This window comes from Megalobrama amblycephala, linkage group LG22 (assembly GCF_018812025.1).
Source record: "Megalobrama amblycephala isolate DHTTF-2021 linkage group LG22, ASM1881202v1, whole genome shotgun sequence".
NCBI classification, from domain to species: Eukaryota; Metazoa; Chordata; class Actinopteri; order Cypriniformes; family Xenocyprididae; genus Megalobrama; species Megalobrama amblycephala.
The window spans coordinates 6,515,864-6,542,138 of NC_063065.1; the positions used below are offsets into that span (position 1 = coordinate 6,515,864).

General features: G+C 37.6%; 1 long non-coding RNA gene across 6 annotated transcripts in view; it reads right to left on the reverse strand.

Moving 5' to 3' along the window:
- Positions 1–6,057: 6,057 nt before the first annotated feature.
- LOC125257799 overlaps positions 6,058–26,275 on the reverse strand; it is a 70,299-nt gene continuing 50,081 nt past the window's right edge. For 2 of the 6 annotated variants that reach the window (XR_007182452.1, XR_007182454.1), the window contains exons 3-8: positions 24,411–25,389; positions 16,414–16,488; positions 16,077–16,195; positions 15,370–15,482; positions 7,253–7,338; positions 6,058–6,846 (exon numbers count right to left, since the gene is read on the reverse strand). This is a non-coding gene — a long non-coding RNA (uncharacterized LOC125257799). Of the gene's footprint in view, positions 6,847–7,252; positions 7,339–7,600; positions 7,709–12,594; positions 13,109–15,369; positions 15,483–16,076; positions 16,196–16,413; positions 16,489–24,410; positions 25,390–26,275 lie in introns of those variants that run through there. The other 4 variants (XR_007182456.1, XR_007182455.1, XR_007182457.1 and 1 more) reach the window with 4 other exon arrangements.

A 26,275-nucleotide genomic window follows, 5' to 3' on the forward strand; every position in this document is an offset into this window, starting at 1 on the left:
ATGGTTACAGTCTGAAATTGTTGAAGATTACATCTAAAATGCAGTTAGTGGGACCTTAGCATATGAACAATTCTAAATGATATATGGGCTTAGTCTTTAAAATATAATACCATAAAAATCCACATAGGGTGAATGAGAAATCCACTTACTGTAATCTACACAACGATAAAGGTATGATACACACAAGGTTTTCCACATAGTTTCACATTCACTTGCAATATGGTTATGCACAAGCACAACTACAGATGTGTATTTGATGATGAATCTCACAGCCAAAGAATACATCATTCACAGATTAACATTTCAGAATCGCCTTGCTTTTATTGCAAACAAACATGTGCTGTAAGGTTGCATTTCCAGTCCTTATATACCTGCAAAGGAGAGTCTGTTCATCTTCGGTGAAAGCAAAGAAGCACTGATTGATACTTCCCCCAAAGAAACAATTATTCCCTTCATAGACACCTTAATTTGCATGATATACGTGAAAAATGAGCACATCCAAAAATCACTTCACCTTAAAATCATCTGCAAAAGTATAAGGCATTAAAAAATGAAAGAAAAACCAGCAAAAATAAACAAACGTGACAGGTAAGCTGCAAGAAAAGTTTCCATTAAAACGTCACCAGGTCTGAAAATGACTTTTGGGTAAAGAAAAGACCAAAATAAAAGCAAATGCTTCGCTCGGTGACATCAAAATCACAAAACTCTCATGAACAACACCGCAAAATACAAGCAAAGCATATCTACAGCAAAAGTCAATGGCAGAGAACAAAAAAGGAAAAAGGGTTAAAAACAAATATCATCGTACATACGTAAAAATAGAACTGCCAAGGCCATTTAAAAACCAGTTGCATGATTTCACACGACTGCAAGCACGTACTTGGCCAGTGTCACTCAGTACTGAATAGCCCCGATAGAAATCACTGCATACTAAAAACTTGAGGTACGGATCGAAAAACGCCTCAAAACAACACTTTTTCAAATCTCAACGCTCAAACCCCAGCAAAAGGAGAGAGAAAAAATAAAAAAGAGCAAGTGAAAAGACAAAAAGGGTTACAAAAAGGCCTGGAAACGTACTCACCGAGTGGGAGTAAAATGTTGCGATAAAAATGCGTTATGGCACAAAACACAGTATGGCGAATGAAGCGCGTTCTCTCAGTCTGTGAGCCCTCGCTGCTGTCACGTGACTGCTGCTGCCTTGAGCGGCGGGAAGAGGAGCTGACAGGAGACGCAGTTAGTTAGTCGTTATCATTCCTCACTGAGAGCCTTCTGTGATTCTCCCGTTGTATTTTTTACCGTCTCTTTTAAGGTTGCGGAGCTCCCATGATGTCAGACTCAACGTAACGTCTAAAGAGAGCCTCTCAACACCGTCTTTGTTGTTCTTGCTGTTCCTTTTTGTATTTTGTGGGGATAAACAAGTAATGTGAGGTGTGCGCGCTCGCGCCTGAGATATTAAATCGCTGGTAATGTCATTAATAACGTCATGAGAGGCAGTTTTAGTTATGTCGGTTTTTTTTACGAATGTTTATCTGATGCAAATAGCACCGTGCAGCATAAATATATTCCTCCTGTATCATTTATCTCGTCTAAATGTAGGGGCAGTAGTGTTTAAGCCACAGACTGTCCACTGCCGTGTTGTATCGTCTTTTCTATAGAAAAAAATAAAATAAGAATATAAGTAGATCATTATAAAAGGGATGCAATTAAAAGATCGAGCTAATTGGCAATCGGATGCCAAAAACATTCCCTCATGATGTAGCCTACAAAGAAAACACTGTGTTTATGGTAAAATCGAAGGAAAACTGCTTAAATCAGGTGATAATAATAATAATAATAATAATTTGTTACATTTATATAGCGCTTTTCTGGGTACTCAAAGTGCTTTTACATATAGTAGGGGGAATCTCCTCCACCACCACCAATGTGCAGCATCCACCTGGATGATGCGACGGCAGCCATATTGCGCCAGAACGCCCACCACACACCAGCTTATTGGTGGAGAGGAGGCAGTGATGAAGGCAATCAGTACATATGGGGATGATTAGGAGGCCATGATGGACAGTGGCCAATGGGCAAATCTGGCCAGGATGTCGGGGTTACACCCCTACTCTTTTCGAAGGACATCCTGGGACTTTTTAACGACCACAGAGAGTCAGAACCTCGGTTTAATGTCTCATCCGAAGGACGGTGCTTTTTGACAGTATAGTGTCCCCATCACTATACTGGGGTGTTAGGACCCACACAGAACACAGGGTGAGCACCCCCTGTTGGCCTCACTAACACCTCTTCCAGCAGCAACCTAGCTTTCCCAGGAGGTCTCCCATCCAGGTACTAACCAGGCTCAGCCCTGCTTAGCTTCAGTGGGCAACCAGTCTTGAGGTGATGATTATTAAAGCTGCCTGCATGTATTAAATATAATTTGGTTAGATATAGATAGATAGATAGATAGATAGATAGATAGATAGATAGATAGATGTTCCTTAAAGTCATGACATTTATGCCGCGTTCCAGGCAACCCGTAACCCATGTTTTTCCAACCTTCTACCCGTGAAAGTGCACTGGAACGGCAGTCAAACCCATGACTTCCCACCCATGAACTCGTACTAGGTCGATGTACTCCCAGTTCCGCGCTCTGACATCACATAGCCCGCGAAACAACCCCTACGGATGTGGTGGTACACGGTGAGAAATAGACTTTAGGACAATATAACATTGCAATCTAATTAATAATAGTATAATAATGATAAATAATACACACACGATTATGTATTCCAATTTTATGTGTCTGAAACGATAAATAAGCATAAGCCCCGTACAGTCCACCATGCTGGTTTCTTTACATCTAGCTACCACAATTGACCCTTCGCAAAGACACATCCCCCTTAGTTACTGTTGCTTTGTCCGACAAGCCGTGGCGCTGTCACATTTTAATTCAAACAATAAAAACCTTTTTGTGGCTCTTTAATGTGTCGTGACCATCATGACAGATTGCTGTAGCGCCTCAGCTCAAGAGGCTCGTGAACCGATCATCTCTTCCTACTAGTTCATTTATAGCATCAAATAAACATGAATGAACATCAGAAGTCAGTACACACCATTTTTCAAGTTTAAATCCACCGAGGTTAATCTTCTAACTCCTGACTGCTTTGTCGGACAAAATGGCGGATTCGGCGTTCTGATTGGTTAGATCACTTGTCAATCAAACTCCCGGTGAAGGGTCAATTGCTTGCACTCAGGCAGTTTGGCGTGACTTGCATGGAACGCTACAAAGTTGTGAGTTGTGGTTTGAAGTCGTGACTTACGGGCTCAAAAACCTGCCTGTAACGCAGCATTATTAACAATGTTATTATAACTGAATAGGCAATATGCAAATAGACCTTTTCACAGACTGTGATAACGGTCATCAATATGTTGTATATCGTAATATGTCGTAAATCCTGCAAAGCTTTTTATATTTTCATTAAAAAAAAAAATGTAGATTTGATGTACTTAGTATATTACCTTTGCATCAAATTACAAAAATCTAGTTAAAGGGTTAGTTCACCCCAAAATAAAAATTCTGTCATTAATTACTCACCCTAATGTCGTTCCACACCCGTAAGATCTTCGTTCATCTTCGGAAGACAAATGAAGATCTTTTTGATGACAGAATGCTGTCAGATTTCCTTCCATTGACTGCCTTTGTAACTACCACTTCAAAAACTTCATAAAGAGATCGTAAAACGAATCCATATGAATCGAGCGGTTTAGTCCAAATTTTCTGAAGAGAATCGATCACTTGTTATGATGAACAGATTTAATTTAGGCTTTTACTCGCATGTAAACACTGATCAGCAAACATAAGCAGAAGCTCAACCGAACTTGAATAACGCACAAGAGCAAACCTCTTCCGGAAGCTCAAACGTGCTCATTGGTTATGCAACATGTTTAAGTTTCCGGAAGAGGTTTGCTCTTGTTCGTTATTCAAGTTAGGTTGAGCTTCTTATGTTCGCTGATCAATGTTTACATGCGAGTAAAAGCCTAAATTAAATCTTTTTGATGACTATGACGACTTCCGCTTCTGAGAAACCCAGAAATGTGAAAAGGGTCTATTAATATGACAGACTGAATAGGAAGACTTCAACCCGATCTCACGGCAATTTGTACGTATTTTAAGAGGTGGCTAATCCATACGTATTTTACGAGGTGGCTAATCCGTACGAATTCCTACAACCTCGCTACAATTTTTTGCTAAATCGTACGCCAAATTCATATGAATTTGCACGAATGTCCTACCCCTAACTCCGCCCCTAAACCTACCATCACTTCGGTTTAGACAAATTGTATGAATTCGTACGAGTGAGGTTGTACAAATTCGTACGAATTAGCCACCTCGTAAAATACTTATAAATGGGTTGTGAGATAGCATTGGAAAACTTACAGTTTTGTACATTTTGTAAAAGCAACAAAGCTAACATCATGGCCTGTACAAAACAATAGGACATTTGTGAATATTGCTTCATTTTTCCTCTGTGTACCGTAAGTTGTATTATTTGCATTCATTTTTAATTCATATTTTGTTTTATTATTTGCATTTTGTAGTGTTATTTTTCCTTGGCTCGCCACCCACAAGTTTAGATCCTAGCTAATTGGCGAGATGATGTCAAAACCATGGCCCACATGGAGAGAGAAAAATACACAGTGTTCTGTAGGACTAACAGAGTTCAAATGAGCTTGGCTGAGTGAGTTCAAATTAGTGTTTTGATATTGCTTGAGATAGATAGATAGATAGATAGATAGATAGATAGATAGATAGATAGATAGATAGATAGATAGATAGATAGATAGATAGATAGATAGATAGATAGATAGATAGATAGATAGATAGAATGTATAATTATTTAAGAATACATTTTGCAAGACTGGAAATGTTCAAGTGCATCATCTTTATACACAGTGCCATGTTGAGTTTGAAAAACCCATGCATAATACAGGCACTGTGATAGAGTTTGTAAGCTTATCATGCCTGACCAGGTAGAACATGGGTGACACACTGCAGAGAACATGCAGCTGAGGTTGATAGGTTGTTGCAGTGCTAGGCTTAGGTTTTTTTTTCTTTTTTTTCCTGAAGTTTCTGGAGCCTGAGTTGCCCTTGAGCATTTACTCTGATGGCATTGGTCCAAAAACCCATTTTTTAGAAGACCAAGCAAAGAAATACATGCACAGCCTTGGACTGTGCAAACACATCCAGTGATTTGATATTTTATTAACTCATTGAAAGATGTGAAGCACTGATGACCACCCACAGCTCATTAACTTAACCTTCACTTTGCCAATAACCACAAGTGTCATTAGAGGCAGTAAGATGCACAAATTGTTATGAGCTGTAATACCATACTGTCAGATTCAATCGCTAACGTACGTCCCTCTGAATCCTCGAGTCAATGGCAGGAAAATACACTGGCTGGCCAGAGCCGTTGTTTATCACGCAAGGCATTATTGGCCTGCTCAAGAATTCCTCAGCAACCTCCACCTAGTGAAATATTAATCAATAAATGCGTATGCATTATTTATCAGCTGATTCAGAGCATTCAAGAAATCGGGCATCTTTCGGCGGTGCTCGTGTGCTGCAGTGAAATAGGAAACGTATAAATATCAGGATAGAGGGAAACACGTTCTTTTGTGCTTTCCGTGTACATTGTGTTCGCTAACAGATCATACATTATTGTATTTGCTCTGTTGGCTTTATTACAGCACTGCAGCCCAATCCTACAATTCTTTGTTTTAAATCAAAGAGTGACTGGATGAAACTCTGCAAATGTTTGCAAATCTTTTATGTAATGAAATTAACACAACGTCGGACAGCACAACTAGAGCACATGCTTCTATTTCAGTTCATCAGAGCAGGCTTTCTAATCTCTATTGTTCAGAGTCTTCAACCAGACAAAGTTTGGCGCTTGGGAATATTTCTAGGCAATTATTTCAGAAATGTAATGATCTCAGCATATGCTTACGTAAGACCAAGTTTTAGCACTAACACTCCGAGCTGCCAAAGAACACAGCAGGTGACACAGTGGCTCTTTGGTCAGCGGTTTTTATTGTTTCATGGTAGTTTGAGTTTATCGCCGTGTATGAAATAGATGAAATTTCTATAACACAATTCTCTGCATGGCCAAAGCCCAGTCGGTGGCCTGCATCGAGTAGCCAGACATTTTCCTGGTCTGATTTATATGCAATATGAAATTCATTTCCTTTATTGCCACATAAGATGATTCTTATTTTCTAGCTTGCTGCCTTTCAACACAGAGTTGGAGTCATGCAATTGTTTACTATAGTTTAAAAACAGATTGATGATTCATTTTTAGAAATGCATGCCTAGCACAGGCAGATGGCTTCTTCTCCGTAGGGGTGTTTTTGTTTGTTTTATTGTTTATCTTGCTTACCAAGTTGCTTTTTCTCACTTAAGGGAGTTCTTCATATTTTTCCCTCACTGTTGGCCCCGTTTTGCTCTCTCAGGATTAAGGTACGGGTTCTCTTTAAAGATTTTTCGTGACAACACCATTGTTAAGAGCATCACATCTGTAAATCACATTCAAAATTCAAACTAATTTTACATGTACTGTTATTTTGAGAAATAGGTGGCCTGTGGGATCAGATTATTTGCTCACTGATGGAGGACGATAAAGCAGGTCCAGCAGTACAAAGAGTCACGGATGCGACAAATGGGGGCTGGCGTCACCTTCACCTCCCCCTCCACATGGCCTTGAGATCAGCAGGGTGATGTTTCCAGAGATGACTAATCTGTATTAAACATGGATGCCGCCAAACTCGCTGCAGTGAAGAGAAAGGGCTTGGTCCTCTGTCTGTCTGAAGGAAAGAGGCGTACGTATTAAATGTTAATAAACGACTGCAAAGACACAAGCCTGAAGGCATCTCCCTGGAGCAGTACGAGCAAAGCCAATTATGTCCGCCAACTCAACCTGCACCACTGGACCATCATGGGAAATTACAATGACTTGACCCTTCGATTGTCATTTAACTTACACTTCCTTAATGGACTCATAAAATTTATCTTATCTGTTAATGGCCTATTAGTGCCGTGAAATAGAAGCTCAAGGGAAAACGCGTCCAAAATGCACCAGGAATAAATATATTGGAAGTTTCTCCCACAGTTCAAACTGAGACATTTATTCCAAACAAACAAATTTTGTCTGTCCTTGATCTTAATGCTTTCCAACCAGTCTTTACTGACTAAATAATGTCACCAACTTACCCATAAATTAGTTTATGTGAGACAGTGTGTAGCAGAGCCCAGGTTTGTGCAATTATGATTGATGGCATTCAGTCTCTTCTGTTTTCCTATAATAAAAAAAGACAAAAAATACAGAAATATTATATAAAACATTACTAATATGAAATATAATATTATAGAAATACAATGCATATATATATATATATATATATATATATATATATATATATATATATATATATATATATATACACACAGTATTGAGCCATATATTTGCATGCTTATTTTGTGAATTTTTTACTGCAAAACAAGTAATTAAAAATGAAGCAGTCTCATTTTTAAGTGCCGATAGCCTCGTGGGCAGCGTACCGACATTTAGCGTTGTTGCGCTTTGGGCGACCTGAGTTCAAGTCCCAGCTCGCAGATCTTTCCCGATCCTGTCCCCCTCTCTCTCTCCCACCTCGCTTCCTATCCACTCTGTATCCCAAAAAAAGGCAATAATTGCCAAAAATAAATATTTATTAAGAAAAAAAAATTAAGCAGTCTCAAATGGCACTTTTTTCTAAATGTTCAAAATAATACATTCGGGTTGCAATAGAGTGATGCAGGTATGACAGAATGCGGAAGACATTCACTGCTGGTTCTTTCGAGATTTTCCTATGGGGTTTTTCTTTTTTTTTTTTTTAAAAAAGAAAAAAAAAAGTGGTCTGTGGTAAATATAACTTGATGATACACTGTAAAAAAGAATTGTTGGTTTAACTTAAAAAAGTAAGTTACCTGGTTGCCTTAAAATTTTGAGTTCACTGAAATTAAAAATTTGAGTTAATACAATTACGGCGATTGGTTTAATCAACAGAAACTCAAAATATTATGTTATCTAAACCACATTAATTATCTAAGTTGATTTGACCAAAGAAAAATTGTGATAATCATGAAAATAATTTTTTACAGTGTATGTTTTGTTCTAATACGTAAACTGTACACTCACACCCCAAATGTTCTTATGTAGTTACTTATTAGAAATGTACATTTTCAAAAATAAACATAACTGCTTCAAAATTCACGTTTTTGGTATGGGTGTGTGTAATTTACATTTTATAGAACAAACGTCAAAGTATCGTTAAGGATTGTTTACTACAGACCTTAATTTACTCATAAAATGAAAAACCCTTTATAAAACCTCATAGGAAAAGGAACCAGTGGCGAATTAGTCTTCCGGGTTCTGACATCATACCTGCACCACTCTATAATCAGTTCTGCAATATCCTGTTGGGACTGAAGTCATAATGTCAAAATGAAGAAGGATTTAGAGGATCTGGGATGTGTAGCTTGCATGGGTATTGCTTTAATAAGTGTTACCTGGGGGAATCTAAACAAATAACCTTAAAAACAAAAGGATGGGGTTGGCGAGATGTGGCCACACTGAATGAATGATTTATAAAAGCTTACAAGAAAGTTGAAAAAGCAAAAAAACAACACAAACCAGTTTTAAGACTCTTGTGAAGTACGTTATACTAGCAGCGCAGTGCAGCAATTGACTTGTCCCTCCCTAAACTTTTGATTGCGACAAGACAATTTGAACCTTCTGGAAGAAAATCCTTGTATTACATTCAAGACCTTCTCAGCCTGACAGCCCCTCCAGATGTCTGACGCTTCACACCGCTCTCATACACTCTTATGCATGCTTCTGCCCAACACCGTGCTTTGGCCCTGAGATTCAACTGAAAGACATCGTGCTCTTAAGCTTGTAAATTAGAGTGCTCTGGTTATGACAGTTTTCATCAGACGCGTCACACTAAATTGCATGTGAAATGTGCTTGATGGTCTTCACTTTGCTCCTGGTGGAGATTATTCCACCCCAGTGGATTCTCTCTCTCTCTCTCTCTCTCAATCGACCCTCCAGTGCCTCTCTATTCTTTCTCTCTCTATTTTATGTCTTCTCATTCTGCCAGTCTCTCCAGCTTTGCTTTTTTTCTTTCTGACAGACGCCATTCTTTGCTCAAGGAAACAGGTGACCTGCTCTCTCGTGGCTCTGCCAATCAAATAGTGAGAGATGTGACACCCCTTGTAATCACTTTTTTATCATTATTAAATTATTTACAGCATTTTGAAGACCACTGGTATCATTGTTTAGATGTAAAACAAAATGCAGATAGCTTATTATAAAAAACCCCAGATGCGTTTACATTCATTTCAAACCATTTACAACCTTTACCAGAAAAAAAAAAGAACACAGTTAAAGGTGTTTACATGACCACACACTTTATGGTGCATAACTGGTGTAAGATCATCCATGTAAACATACTAAATTATTTACACTGGATAAAGAAAAGGCATCATTTCTGGATGCAGCTTTGACAACAACGGTTGTTTGACTTGAATTAGTAACAAATGCCACGGCAGGGCTGAGCAATGCATTGCTCAATGTTCTGTTGGCATATATCTGATGCGAGCATTTGGGAGCAATGCTTCGCAGACAGATCCAAGAAAAACAGAATCCTTGTGAGCAAATGTGTTCACATTTCTAACGGAAATGAATTGAGACTCTTTCTCCACTGACACTTAAAGGTGCAATAGGTGATCTGGGAAATGCTAACTTTAGCCTGCCAGCATTGAAAGTATACAATCCCACTCTACTTGCAAATTGCCATCCAAATCCACACCTCCTCCAAAACACATGAACGCGCGCAGACCAGAAGCGAGATGACCAGAGACAACGATATTGGATTACATCATGTCATTCACTAGTGAGAAAACTCTACAGTACAGTGAGTAACAGTACTACTTACTTACTACTGTTTGTCTGCCATTCTCGCTCTGTCTTCACACTGTATGTATGTGAACGCGCCGATGACATATGACGTCTGCGTGAACAGGCTGCGCAGTGGTATATGCAAACGCACGTCTTCCACTGACGATATATACGTTTTTAAAAATACATTTAAATCACTTAAAGGATTAGTCCACTTTTAAATAAACTTTTCCTGATAATTTACTCACCCCCATGTCATCCAAGATGTCCATGTCTTTCTTTCTTCAGTCGAAAAGAAATTAAAGTTTTTGATGAAAACATTCCATGATTTTTCTCCTTATAGTAGACTTGAATGGGCACCAAACGATTGAAGGTCCAAATTAGTTTCACTGCAGCTTCAAATTGTTCAACACGATCCCAGATGAGAAATAAGGGTTTTATCTAGTGAAACCAGTGCTCATTTTCTGAAAAAAATTGAAAATTATATAAGTTTTAACCTTAAATTCTCATCTTGAACTAGCTCTCTTCTTCTCCTCTATTAAAATTCCAGCAGTGTAGACGCTGCTAAGCGTAATACTGCCCTCCACAGGCCAAAGTTTTAACTAATTTTTATATGCAATATGCTAGTTCAATAGTATATAACAATTAGTTCAAACTTTGGCCTGTGGAGGGCAGTATTACGCTTAGCAGCGTCTATACTGCTGGAATTCAAATAGAGAAGAAGAAGAGAGTTAGTTCAAGATGAGCATTTCTGGTTAAAACTTATATAATTTTCAATTTTTTTCAGAAAATGAGCGATGGTGCCACTAGATAAGACCCTTATTTCTCATCTGGGATCGTGTAGAATAATTTGAAGCTGCAGTGAAACTAATTATGACCTTCAACCGTTTGGTGCCCATTCAAGTCTACTATAAGGAGAAAAATCCTGGAAAGTTTTTATCAAAAACCTTTCTTTTCGACTGAAGAAAGACAGACATGGACATCTTGGATGACATGGGGGTGAGTAAATTATCAGGAAAAGTTTATTTAAAAGTGAACTAATCCTTTAACTTAGGTTCACACTGCAGGTAAATGTGGCCCAAATCGGATCGTTTTCCCCATAACAGTGTGAACAGTACAAACCACATGGAATCTGATTTTTTTCAATTCTGATTTGTGCCACTTCCATATGTGGTACTAAATCCGATTCAGGTCAGATGTTTTGTAATGTGACCGCAGTGAGAACAGTCATATCGTATTCACACGATTTTTATGTCACTCGAGATCAACATTCGTCGCGATTCTGCGCTCATGGGAATTCTGTGTCAGAACTCCTAAGTATTACAGGGGCAGCTCTATAATGCAAGGAAAACATGAGGGCTCGTATCATACAAGTTTCAAAACTCTGACTCTCTTTGGTCACATCATTGTCTTTTTCATATTGCCTGCGCTTACGTGGCAGATCACATTATAAATAAACACGTAATCACTTACTTTAATGCCCTCCCGTGTTTACTTCCATATAGTACAGTGTGCTGTGTGTGTTGCCAAGTCTGCGACTTTCCAGCAAAATAGGGTTACTTTTTCACTGTTGCCATGGGTTGTTGTGCACCTCCGTGGATTGAAGCGACCGCACTAACATGATATTTAATCTCTTGAACGCGATTTTTACCGGGATACCCCACGGAACATGATTGGGCTAGTTTTTGGACTAGTTTTGAGATGCAATTAAGTGGATTTTGTGGTTATAAACCTGGCAACCCTGTTTGTATCTGAAAGATTATGTGTATTTTCATTATCTTTAGTTAGATGCATTTACATTGTGACTGTGCCTCAGATGCAATCAACTCTGTGTTTGTAAAGGTGTGAACCAAATGGCCCATACCAGAGATGTTCACGAGTCTTTTATCTGGAGTCCGAGTCAAGTCTTAAGTCTTTAAGCTGGAGTCCGAGTCAAGTCTGAAGTCTTTATCACTGGAGTCTGAGTCAAGTCTGGAGTCTTTTGTCACGAGTCCGAGTCGAGTCTCGAGTCATTAAAAAAAAATATTCTCATAATCAAATCCTATATTTTTTCCTAGTTGTATTATATAGACAAAATTATATGATCTTTCTATAATCTGTTTTATTTGAAATTAAGGTCCTATGATGTAAGGTATAATGTACATCCAGTTTGTTACTTTATAATCCATTACAATGTACAAAACAGTCGTCCTGGCAACACGAGTAGTCATTTTCAATACGGTCGCTAAACGGACACAAGATGGCGCCCGTGAGTCACGGTTTGTTATACAGCAGTTTGTTAAACAGCTTCGTTGATATTGACTAGTCATTATCAGAAAATATCAAACTTCGCATTGTTTAAGAATGTAAGTTGAAAACTCTACACATGCTGAATGTGATACATTAAAATATGAGCTTTAAGTAATACATGGATTAACATCTCTTTCTCTCTCTTATGGACACACATTAAGAAATAGAAAAGCTGCAAATAATACGAAAATATTCATAAAACGTAGTGCTAGGTTTAAAGTCTAGATTTTTTCTTTGTTCATATTTTAACAGGCTGGCAATTCAAATGAGCCATGCAGCTACACCACGGTATAATAGCTAGTTGTGAGTTAATGTGACTAACCTTTGTGGATGCGATGTCTCATAAAATTTGATGATGTTATTCCAGTGTCTTTAACTGTTTTCCCACATTCTGTGCGTCTAGCTGATCTGACGTGTTAATAAACCCAAACGAAAGAAACTATGGTACGGTGGCTCCCGTCATGTTGCATGGGACTCTTATTATGACATTTTGGAGTTTATGCGCACGCACATACGTAATCAAATTCTATGACAGGCGTCCAATCTACCACGACACGTAAGGAAATATGTGACGCAGATATTATAAAACCATTTAAATACAACACAAATTCTTTATTTATTATATCAGTAGTTAAGAGTAAAAGACTTGAGTCGTTTTTAAAATATTCCGAGTCATTTCAGGTCGAGTCCGAGTCCGAAGTCTGTTAAAATGCGACTCGAGTCCGAGTCTCTAACTCGAGTGCCCATCTTTGGCCCATACAGACGTATGGCCCACAGAAACTGATGGGTGTGAATGACAAAGAAACAGCATTGCTCAGAGTATATCACAGGGTAGATCGATCTCACTGCTGAAGAACTGTGCTACACTACTACCTTCAATAAAATCTTTGCGTACTTATCTCAAGCGTACTTATTATATGTATTAGAGAAATCTAATACATTGGCGAGCCACCCAAACGGCTGCACGGCCAAACACAGCAAAATCTAACATATCGTTATTTTGCTCATTGTTCAGAACTCTAATCTCTAGAACTCTAACAGAAATCTAATATTGGCCACATTTTTCAAACAACAAAGTGAACAGCTCTACAGAAAAATCAGATCTGAGCTAAAATCGGAAATGAGCATTAAGGTTTGCAGTGTGAATGGAGTGATTGCTATCAGGATATGAGGAGACTTTCAACCAGCGTAACAAAAAAATGTTTCTATAGAGAATCACCTATTGCACCTTTAAGCAGACTCTCCCACAATATACAATTTATTGTAACTTTTATGTTTTACATTTTATAATCTTTGCTGGAGATGTGGGTGTGACCGGTGGGTAATTAACTAATTACTTGGTAGTTGCTCTGTGCATATCCTGCCTCGTAAACTAATTAGATTGCTCTTTTAATTGAAAATAAACAATAAATGGCAGCTGCTGGTTTTTAAAGACACTCGGATGTTCAGTTTAGGAGGGAATGCAGCTCGAAGACTAGTGAGATGCTGCTTCAGTCCATTCAAAGCCAAATGTAGGATATTTCTACTTGATCCCTTTGACTTCCGAACATAAAGGCGTTCCATTGTCTGACACTCAGAGGATGATGTATAAAGACACGGCAATGCTACGGTTGGCTCTGCAGGTGTTCGTACGTCAACAAAAGAAGTCTCCTGGCAACCAAATTGCAGATAAATGATGCTATGCACGTGTGCGATTATCAACAAAGAGGTTCATTTACTGTGTGACTCTGCAAACGTTTGCTAAACAGCTTTTGTTGTCATGTTGCATTTCATTTGACTAAAAGTGAATGTTTATTATTATCATCTGCACACATCTCTCAGGGTACAACCATGTTTGCGTGTATTTTTCTGCCGTTCTCTTTTGTTTCTTGGCCAGAACAACTGTTGTAACACAATTTTAATGAAACCCAGTGAAAATCTAGGAAACTAAATGGAGCCATCTGGGTGTTTGAAATAATTTTTAATAACAATCACTCAAACACTGTTTTGGGGTAATACTAAATCACTCTCACTTGGTACAAGTGCCTCTGGGCTTATTGGATTTCTGTTTTCCGTAATTGCCACGGTATTTTGGTTGCAACTCTCATAAAGGCACATCATATAGGCATTTCAGTCCTTTCTGTAAGAAAAATCTCTACGGACACAGACATCACTTATACTGATTAATGCTGAAACTAAAACATGTTTGTACGAATCCAATTTGAGCAATTAAATACACGATACACATCATTTCTGTCATTCAGAGTGTGATGCTAAGGCCAGTTGTAGTTTGATTAACAGTCACATTATCCAGGTCTTTCGACCAACTTCTTAAAACCAAGGTTGCGTTTCCCAAAAGCACTGTACGCCAAAGTAGATTGTAAAAACCACTGGCACCAATGGTGTCTACAATCTACCTAGGCTCATGATGTTTTGGGAAAACGCAGTACAATTTCAGCGGCACTAAAGTACATTTTTGAACTTGTACAATTTCGGTCAGACTAAAGTATTCACATTTTAAAAAGACACATTTCTGCTTCTGTCTGAAATGTAACTTTACAGTAAATGCACTTAATGCTTTGTATTAACTTGGTCTTCTGAACCTGTCCATCATTTAAATTATCTTTTATTTCTTTTAAATAAGCCGCCGAATATTCAATTTATGCAGTTAAACTTTCTGGTTCACACAACTTTTATACCCGCTCACGTTGAAGACTACATAAATATCATTCCCTTGTAGAATGGACACTAGTTCATTATTAAAACCCCATGCATTTCCCATGATTCACTTGGCTGCGCTTACAAAAATGGCCTGTAGGGATGTAGGGACTGAGATCTACTTCATGAATAAGCCTGTATATTATCAGAATGATTCTGGCGAGAGGGGACATGATTATAGAGGTACAGGAGCTCAGTGAAACCTATTTTCAGAACAGATGAACGTATCGCTAAGGTTTTTTGTTCCAGCTCGGCTGATTTGGTATCTACTCCCATACCACGCTTTTTCAAACGGACGACACACAGAAATGCATCACCAAATCATCGAGCCTCCAGATTGAGAAGTGCATGTTAATTTCCCTGAATAAATCATTCATGATGAGTTATGTGAGCTTTTGACCTCCGGTGTGTGAACATGTGGCAGGAGTTCTCCAGCAGGCAGCAGAATCCACCATAGAGACACGCAGAACAAAGTGATGCATGATGCAGGAGCAGTCAAAAGTTTTCTCCGTTCTGAAAAAAAAAAAGAGAAAGAAATCTGCAGATTTTTTTTCATGAGCATAAGCTCTCTGTGCTGAAAGAGCCAAGTTGTCAGAGCTGTTCTACATAATGCCTGTAATTTTCTTCTTTAACAGCCCATAAACAGTCGAATCAATCTCAATTAGCAGCGTTGAATCTTTTATTAGTTGGCACTGTCCATGAACAGGGTACAAAACTGGGTCAGACACTCAAAGTATTAGTTTTTTCCATCAGATCAATTCAAAAGAAGCGTAGCTTTTAGAAAAATGTGATCCTCACAAGTTCAAACTAGACATTTTTTTATTAAATGTTACATTTATTATACATTTTTATTTTTTTATTTTTAAAACAACACTGTATAATTATAATAATAATAATATATATATATATTAAAAAATTATATATATATATATATATATATATATATATATATATATATATATATATATATATATATATATATATATGGTTTATGGGGTTTGCAACATTTACAAAGCTATTATCAAAATTTGTCTCATGTCTAAAATAAGTTTAAAAGCCATATAATATATAAGCCATATAATAATAAGCCATATTCACAGAACGTACCAGTTATACTGAGGGAGGATCCTTTAACAGACTTGTGAGGATCTCTGAGAAAATCTTCACATCCTGAAGTCTTCAACACCTCATTCTCAGGCTTAACTGTCGAGAACTGAACCTAATGACTGTAAAGCAGATATAAGTGAGACTTTGTGAATCGTTATAAAGAGAATTAAAGATCCCTGTGAAAACCTACTATAAAAAGACTCTGGATAATCTTTGCATACTGTGCTAGACTTAATAAAGGTTCCTGGTTTTTACTTAGGTCTCTTTGTATCAGGAACCATGTTTGCGGTTTAGGGTTCAAGAGTTGCTCAGATGAGTTCATATTGAGAAGTCTTACTTTGGTTGAAGAATTGGTTTCTTGGTAAATGTGAGCACAGTTTTGAGAGGTCTTCTGACACTTGAGGGTCAACTTCTGAAAAAAAATAAAAATCCTAAAATCCTTAAAGGTCCCATTCTTCGTGATCCCATGTTTCAAACTTTAGTTAGTGTGTAATGTTGTTGTTAGAGTATAAATAAAATCTGTAAAATTTTAAAGCTCAAAGTTCAATGCCAAGCGAGATATTTTATTTAACAGAAGTCGCCTACATCGAACGGCCAGTTTGGACTACATCCCTCTACTTCCTTCTTTAATGACGTCACTAAAACAGTTTTTTGACTAACCTCCGCCCACAGGAATACACAAGAGTTGCGTTTGTAGAGTGTGTTTGTCGCCATGTCGTCGAAACGCTGTTATTTTCATCCCGCAGTCCAATCACCGGGTCTGATTCCGGCTCAAATTGATAGGGTAAAATTAAAGACATGTTTACAATAACACTGAGCGCGTGCATCTCCACGTTATGGTAAGAGGCGTGACCTTTCCGGACAAGGAGCGCTAAACTGCTGTCGAATCACAACACAGGAACCGCTGGCACAATCAGAACTCGTTACGTATTTCTGAAGGAGGGACTTCATAGAACAAGGAAGTCATCAGCCCGTTTTTATCACAGTGGAAACAGCGGTATACAGATAAGTAAATTATGTGAAAAATACTGTGTTTTTTTACACGAGAAACATGAACACATGTTATATTGCACACTATAAACACAATCAAAGCTTCAAAAAACCACGAAAAACGGGACCTTTAACTTTTTCTCCATTTAATCTCCCTTCCAACAATTGAGACCTTAAAGGGGTGGTTGATTATGATTTCACTTTTTTAACTTTAGTTACTCTGTAATGTTGCTGTTTGAGCATAAACAACATCTGCAAAGTTACAACAATGCAAAGGGAGATATTTTCTTTAAAAATTTGCTGTTTAAGGACTACAACAAATGGCTGGTAGGGACTACAACAAGCTTCTTCCCAGGTTAGTGACATCACTAACCCTAAAATTTACATAAACCCCGCCCCTGAGAACACACAACAAAGGGGGTGAGTCCATGTTGGGCTGCTTTAGAGAAGAGAAAAAGTTGTTGTAGTAGAGTGTTGTTGACATGCTGTCATTTTATGCTTCACAACTGCTTCACAAACGAGGGACAATTCAACGCTGGATTTGTACAAAAGATGACGGCACATGCTAGTCGATGAGTTGAATCAACTCCACAGCAACTACATAAATTTATCCACTAACCATTCAGAAACGTCCAGTTTCATTCTAAAAGTTGTAACTTCTTCCTGAGTCTCTCCATCAGTGTCGACTCCGGTTTGAACAATGTAAGGCTGAACACCGTTACTGACAATCCTCATTTTGGCTGCGTGAGATTCTCCTGCTTTGTTGTTGTTGAGCAACTGAAGCGCGAGCTGATAAAGCTCCGCCCTCTTCTGGAAAGGGGGCCGGGAGCAGCAGCTCATTTGCATTTAAAGGGACACACAACCAAATAGGGGCAAATTTGACAAGCTATAATAAATGATCTGTGGGGTATTTTGAGCTGAAACTTCACAGACACATTCTGTGGACACCAGAGACTTATATTACATCTTGTTAAAGGGGCATTATAGGTCCCCTTTAAATGCAGGAAAAATCACTTTCCACTTTGATTGTGTGGAAAACACAGCAGCTTGGACATTCATCACATTTTCTGTTTCACAGACGTACGACATTAGGGTGATTGCATGCTGATTGTTTTGAACAATCCCTTTAAACCACCAACACACTGACGCTTTTCTAAAGAAATAAATACGTTTTTTGTTATGACCATTAAGTTCTTTAGATTCTAATTGGAACATTTATTTATCTTTAAGAGAATGTTTTTTCTCTGTAGGGTGTGAGAGGCAGGTGGGATTCTCTAGTCTAGTGTGATGGTTCGGTCATGTATCTTTGCAAATTTCTCCACTCAATGTCAGTGGGCTGTAAACGATGCCAGCACGCATTTCATCCCATAAATATTTATCACACGGAGCTAGAGAGAAACTGCAAGGAAAAAAAGTAAAAAGAAAAAGATGAAGTGATGAGGATTCTGCTGGAAGAGTCCTAGAGAGTGAACGCTGTTAGTTTGTCATGCTCGGGTGGGCCGGGTCCCTGTAATTACTGTGTACGCTCAGCACCGCTCTGAGAGAGATGAACCGGCCACAGCCAGATGGCTGCAGACATCAGGGGGCCGCAGAATTCCACACGGTCTTCTCGCACACATGGTCCGGCATTATCCAAAACAAATTGGACTGAGCATTATGGTGTCAATTAGGAAACCAAACACTAGATGTTCTTCTAAAGATCATCATGGCTAATATTGTTTTATTTGAGCATCTCCCACCAGTTCTGCAAACAATAAGGACCTGCACAGCGCAACATATTTCCAGATCAGATGTAAATGGTTACAGATATACAGAACTCTTAAATGATTTGTCTGGAATAACAGTGAGAGCTGAGTCAGTCTCTAGGGTTCAGTAAAATAAGCACACATTCTATTTATAAAGAGGTAAACACTCTACACATCCAACAGCCCCGATGGAGCTCAGACAGTAACAGCCTCACATGTCAAACTAATTGAGCTGGTAAACTGAGACACATTGTGGGTGGTGGACTGTTTACATCAGCTTCAGCTTCCTAAACGTTTAAAGTAGAAAGACGCATATAAATATATTAAATAATGAATCCATTACTTTGATTAATGGATGTTGATTTGAGATGTGGATGGAGGCACTTTCTTCAGCTCATACTCGTTTGGTAACGCTCACTCCCATTATAAAGCTCGGATGCGTCAGGATATTTATTAATATTTCTCCGATTGTGTTCATCGGAAATAAGAAAGTCATATACACCTGGCTTGAGGGTGAGTAAAGCTTGGGCTGCTTTTCATTTGAAAGTGAACTAATCCTTTTAATACATTATATATTTTAATATATGTAAATGTAATACATATGTATTGTGTAATAAATATGAATTACATTTACATATATTAAAATATATATGTATATATGTATTTATATACAGTCAAACCTAAATTTATTCAGACACCTTGAACATTTCATTCATTAATTACGGAAAAGGATTAGGGCCAAGCAATAAAAAAAAAAAAAAAAAAATCATCTCGAGATTAAAGTTGTTAAATTACGAGAAAAAACTTGTTAAATTTCGAGAAAAAAGTCGAGATAAAATGTTGAGAATAAACTAGTTAAATTACGAGAACAAATTCGTTAAATTATGAGAAAAAAGTCGTTAAATTATGAGAACAAATTTGTAATTTAACAAATTTGTTCTCGTAATTTAACGACTTTTTTCTCATAATTTAATGACTTTATTCTCAACATTTTATCTCGACTTTTTTCTCGAAATTTAAAATTTTTCTCGTAATTTAACGAATTTGTTCTCGTAATTTAACGACTTTTTTCTCGTAATTTAATGACTTTATTCTCAACATTTTATCTCGACTTTTTTCTCGAAATTTAACGAGTTTTTTCTTGTAATTTAACTAGTTTATTCTCAACATTTTATCTCGACTTTTTTCTTGAAATTTAATGAGTTTTTTCTGGTAATTTAATGAGTTTATTCTCAACATTTTATCTCAACTTTTTTCTTGAAATTTAACGAGTTTTTTCTCGTAATTTAATGAGTTTATTCTCAACATTTTATTTAGACTTTTTTCTCGAAATTTAACAACTTTAATCTCGAGATGGTTTTATTTTTTTATTATTGCTTGGCCCTAATCCTCTTCCGTAATGAATACAGTTTGTTCACTTTAGTTTAAAAAAATGGTAATAAAATAAGACAAGATCTCGGAGTTAAACCGTGTCAGAAAAAATTAATCTTAATTATGTCAGATAACACTTAAGCAAAACATGGTCAGGTCAAAGTGTCTGAATAATTACTGGTTCAAAATTTTTATCAACTTTACTGGTAGTCCACTGTATGAAGAATTTTTGGGTATAATATGTCACAGTTTACTTTATTTTGCTATCCTCACATACATAAATAAACTATAGTGTCCTGCACCCACTAGTAAAAATATATCAAAAATATAAAAAAATGTCTGAATAATTCTTGGTTTGACTGTGTGTGTGTGTGTATACTGTATATATATATATATATATATATATATATATGATGTTATTTATTAAATACAAATTTTAATCTAATAAAAGTCTTTTTATATAATTATTTTATTTCTCTTTCTAAATACTTTTTAATTCTTTTTACTTTCTAAATGCTTTACTTTCTACATACTTTAAAAAAAAAAAAAATATTCTATCAATAAATCATCAGTCTTGGCACCATTGTTGGCCTGAGCCAGTATTCTCTCCAAGTAAATCATTCCTAAAGAAAGCTATAATTACATAAAAGAACAACAATCTGGTTTTGTTATGCATTTGATTCATAAAATAATGTGGCACCTCCTGCACAATGAAATATACATTTACAAACTTGAACTTGAGCAACCACATCTGACCCATTCATTTAAAAGTATAGACGTTAAAACCCATAAATTCTTTTTCAACTTTTTAATCTGTGCTTTATATGCATGAATGAATGCAAAAGCTTTCAGTTACAACCATCTCTAATTTAAATTTTGCATCCCAGATTTCATATCAGACATTAATACTGGAGCAAATAATCCTGTTGTCTGCTCTTTCAGTTTAGTTCACCAGGTGCGAAAGCTTTTATTTTTTAAATTAATATTAACCGACTACAATATGCAAAGCAATATGCTGCACGCTGCTGGATTCCTGCTGGTTGAGTTTAGGAAGGTATAAGGTCTCTCTCACTAACAGCCCTTGTTAAAATCAAACCTTTACTAAAGAAAGCTCAGCTGGCTCTGAGAGATGAAAGACAACTGCACCAAAGTCCCAGCATTCCTCCTGCTGAGGGCCAGTTACCCACACCAGCTCCTCTCTCCACCTTCAAAGGTTCTGCCCTTAACAATCAGCAAACGTGACGCTTGGGACACTCATCCGTCAGGATGTCACTAATTAATGAGCTTCCAGAATGTGGCCTTATGTTCCTAGAGCTCCCTTAGCCCAACAATCCAGCATGTGTGATTCTGTTATAAACATGTTTTGTGCTCTTATCACCATTGTCATATTTAAAAGGATTTGTGCTCTTTACCTGACAGGATTAAGGATTATGATACATTAAAATGTATCCTCATATACATGCATACTGATAGTGGGATTTCCTGTCTGTGAAACACCTCCACTTTGGTTACTGAATTCAAAAGGACTGGTGATAATTATATAGATAGATAGATAGATAGATAGATAGATAGATAGATAGATAGATAGATAGATAGATAGATAGATAGATAGATAGATAGATAGATAGATAGCTTATAGATCTTAAAACATCTCACACTAAAGCTTTTGGTGTTGAAGCAGGTAAACCAAAGCTTATATCAGCGCTTTTCTTTCCCTGTCCTGCTGTTGCTCATGCAGTGAAACCCCTCCTCCTCCTTCCCATCAGGTATTGCTTCAACCCCCCTCTTCAGGTACTCTCCGGAATGCCAATTTATTGTCCCTGTGCCATTCCACGATTGTACAAATTCATTCTGCTTCCAATTAATTAGGACCAAAGAATACCGGAGCGAAAAGCAACTCCTGAGCACGGGATTAATTGAAGTCAGCCACTGACACGCGGCATTTCTCAAAATAACTCGGAATGTCACATTCTGATGACTGAAATAATTGGATGTAAGGACTTGAGGTAAACAAATGGCGGAATGGATATCACAACATTTCCATGGAAACTACATGACAAAAGCAGGACAGGTTGCCAAAACAGAGTCGCGAAGCCGTTTTCCGCTCTAAGGCTTTTATGTCCACCATCATCAAGCTAATTGCTGTATCTGTGAGCTAATGTTCCCATTCAGACGTCCCTATAATAGCCCTTCACTGTGGCAGTCCGGAAAAGAGCGATTCGCAAAGACATCATTAGAGACAGGAAGGATACTCCATGACCTTTGTTTTCCTGATACCTTCAAGGCCACTTCATTTAATTCTTCTTATGTCTCGTTGTTTATGCGTTTATTCAACTATGGGAGAATTTAACCCTGTGGATTTAAACTCTCCTAACAAACTCGTTTCATTAATATACACTAAAAATGCATAAAAGAATTGTTTGATTCGTAGTGGAAACCAACAAATGTCATTTCCACTATGCATCAAAATTACATTTTTAACATTAGAATAAAGTGACCCACTCTTTTGTGTTCCTGAGGTTAATTTAATAGCTAGAATTTAATGTATTTTTACACCTTTTGCATAATTTGGTGGAAATGATAGCACAACTTAAATTTGTGTAATTGATAAAGCATGTTTGTTTACACTCCAAAACCTTAAAGGGTTAGTTCAACCAAAAACGAAAATTCTGTCATTAATTACTCACCCTCATGCACACCCGTAAGACTTTCGTTCATCTTCGGAACACAAATTAAGATATTTTTGATAAAATCTGATGACTTAGTGACGCCTCCATTGAGAGCAAGATAATTAACACTTTCAGATGCCCAGAAAGCTACTAAAGACATATTTAAAACAGTTCATGTGACTACAGTGGTTCAACCTTAATGTTATGAAGTGACGAGAACGTACCTTTTGGGCATCTGAATGTGTTAATTATCTTGCTGTCAATGGAGGCCTCACTAAGCCATCGGATTTCAGCAAAAATATCTCTTACAGGTGTGGAACGACATGAGGGTGAGTAATAGAGTGCCTCAGGGATGACGCATTTTTGTAGGCAAAATCCGGAAGCGAGTTAGCATTTTAGGACTTCCGGTTCCAACGCCGTCAAGTCTATGGGTTTTTTGAATGGGTTTTTGCTAAATCGCCTGAAATAAGGTCTGTGGTTAACAAAGCCTCTAAATACTTTCACGTTTTGATCTATGACATAAAACACACCAGTTATAACCCACTTGTGATTTTTTAAACTTTTACTGTGTCTTAAAATCGGCAGTTGCTAACAAATTGCTAAAAGGGACTACTTCCTTTGGCGGGGACTTCAGACGTCATCATTAAAAACGGGACATTTGGACAGCATTTCTCATGAAAAAGTGGATAAGTATTAATAACAGTGCAGATCATAATCAGCAAGCATGTTTTTAAATAAAGTTGTTTTCTAAATAAAGTTTGAGGAAGCTTGGTGGTGACGACGTTGATCCGCAACCATGGTGTGCTGTAGTCCGTTTATACCCTACTGTTAGCCTTTTATATCTGACGACTTTATTTAGGCTTCAAAATCTATAAATGTTGTGTTAACTTGTAAAGATTATCTTGATAGACAAAACGTGTGAGTGTCATAACCCTTTGTTAAACACAGAGCTTATTTTCTGCGATTTTCCAAAAGTCTATGGGAAAAATGCATAGGCTTTCAATCGAGGGAACCCATGCGCCGCTAACTTCTGGGTTGGCCTACAAAAACACGTCATCCCTGGGGCACTCTATTAATGACAGAATTTTCATTTTTTGGTGAACTAACCCTCAGCACCCCAAATCAAATGTGAATTATATGAATTTCCACTGCCAAAAGAAAAATATTCCACTTTTTAAAGAAATTTTAAAATGGTCCTAAACTAAATAAAACAATTTAATTATTTAGCACAGGGATTCCCAAACGCATGTCTTTACAACATGCAATTTCGAGTTCATAACTAAGTTCCATTATAACTAATTGACCTGTATCTTGTGAGTGGAAAGTCCAAACCTCTTAAAATTTGGTACACATGAACAATAGGACATTCTTACGATGCATGCCAAATTTCATCAATTTCCAATGCTAGGGGGCACTATAATTAAAGAAAAACTAAACTTTTAAACTGAGTGTTGACATTTGCCCTAATTGAACTATATCAAAAGCATCAGCAAGATCTGTGCTTACCAATCATTTTTGGTTATTTTCTCCAACATGATAACTGCTTTTTGCTATAATACCTGTATCCTTTGCATAATGGCTGTGTGTTCTGGAATCTTCTCTCGCCTCACAACCTGGACTCCTCCTGCCAGTGTCGTTGCTCCAGTTGCTCGCAAACATATGGCGCACAGCGCAGTTCAGAAGGAAGTATCCACTCTTGGAAATGCAGCCTCACTAATCACCGATGCCTGGTCGGGGTTCTCAGCGGCTGGTAAAGTGGCAGGTCTGCGAGTGTTTTGTCTGATCAGAGGAGCATGAAATTGGTCCAACTGAAACAAAGTGGAGATTAATTGGGCGTGGCTACACAATATTGTTCCGCCAAGTTTTAATATCCTCATTTAGTGGCTTTTAGCCTTGCTGAGCTTTAGAACGCGTTTGATGCACACACTTTAAAAAGACTAGATTTGGTTAAATGGCAAATGCTATGTAAGGTATTAAGTATTTATGGGTTTATTCTCTCGGTTCAACCTTCCCTCTGGAGTTCATTACAGTAACCACTTTATTACTTCCCGGTGACATCAGAAGTGCCCTTCTGCAGTTTAAAGTGCTCTTCTCTCTATGCATTCTGTCGTTGTTGAGAGCTTTTGGTTGCCATAGTAACACTCTATGAAGTGAATTTTGTCAATGTTTCTTTCATTCAGTCTTTTTTTCTGTATTCAAACATGTTAAGTATTACTAAAGAGCCTTCATCCTGAACTAACTGATCAAACAAGGTTCGTAGCTACTGTCAGTCAACTGTGGCCACAAAGTGTTCTGTTTATACAAGTCAGAAAGACTCTCAGGGAGATGATTATATTCATATATTCCATAAAATGAAAATCTGCCAAAAATTGCTGCCCTTGATTGATGCAATGAGCCACTCGTATCCTCAAAGCTTGCTCGCGGTGGAAAACGGAGGACGTCTGGCACTGCTTTTCAGTCATTTACTTTAAATCAGGCTTCAGCCTTCCCATGAGTCTCTTCCTCGAAAATGCAGGCGGCTGGAGGGTACCTCCTGACCTGTGTGATAAAGATGTATTTCATTAATTTGGTTATCAAGCATTTCAAAGGGTTAGGAATTTTGAGGTTGGTGGTCTTGAAACTCACTCAGCCGTTCACTTAACCGAGATAAAACGACCAAAAAAAAAGAATACATTTTAACATTGTATTCTTATTTATATGAGCAAGACATGTTAGTCTATTGCTAGAATTTTTATTAAGCATGCAAAGGAACAAGTTCAAATCCAGACGAATTATAGCTTTGTGTCAATGAAATAGGATAAAAGTCAAATGAGTTTGGAATGAGATGAGGGTGGGTAGAGGATCACATTTTCAGTGTAATCAAGGCTGTAAGCATGTCTTAAACATTGAGGGGCGTGGTAAGTATATGAAACGGTGTTAATCGCCAGTTGGCCGGTAATATTTTTATAAATTCTAGCAATGCAATGTTGTGAGAACATGAACGTGAACAAACGTGAACAAATGTGAACAACGCTCGGGACGGTTGATGGGCCAGTGCTGCGTCGTCATAAGTTTAAGCCTTGCCAACTGAAATATTCAAGGTGAAGACGCCGCGAAGGGGAACTCAATTCGTTACTCACTGTATGGGAAGTTTTCTGTGCACAAACCGAAGTGCACGCCCAGAAATATGCATCTCAGACAGCGTGCGAATACTGAATTGAACTCTTTTTCACGTCTTCTTGTGCTTGAAAATGCACATATTGGCGAGTATCCTCGTAAACATAGTCAATCATGTCTAAAGTGAGTTGAGAAAGAAAACACATGTGTATCAGTATACTGGATCCGTGCATTCGCCCTTAAAGTGACAGCAGCCTAATATATACCTGCTGCGTAATATATATTTATGCCTGGTAAATTTTCTTAAGTCAGCCAATGGCAGGTGTGG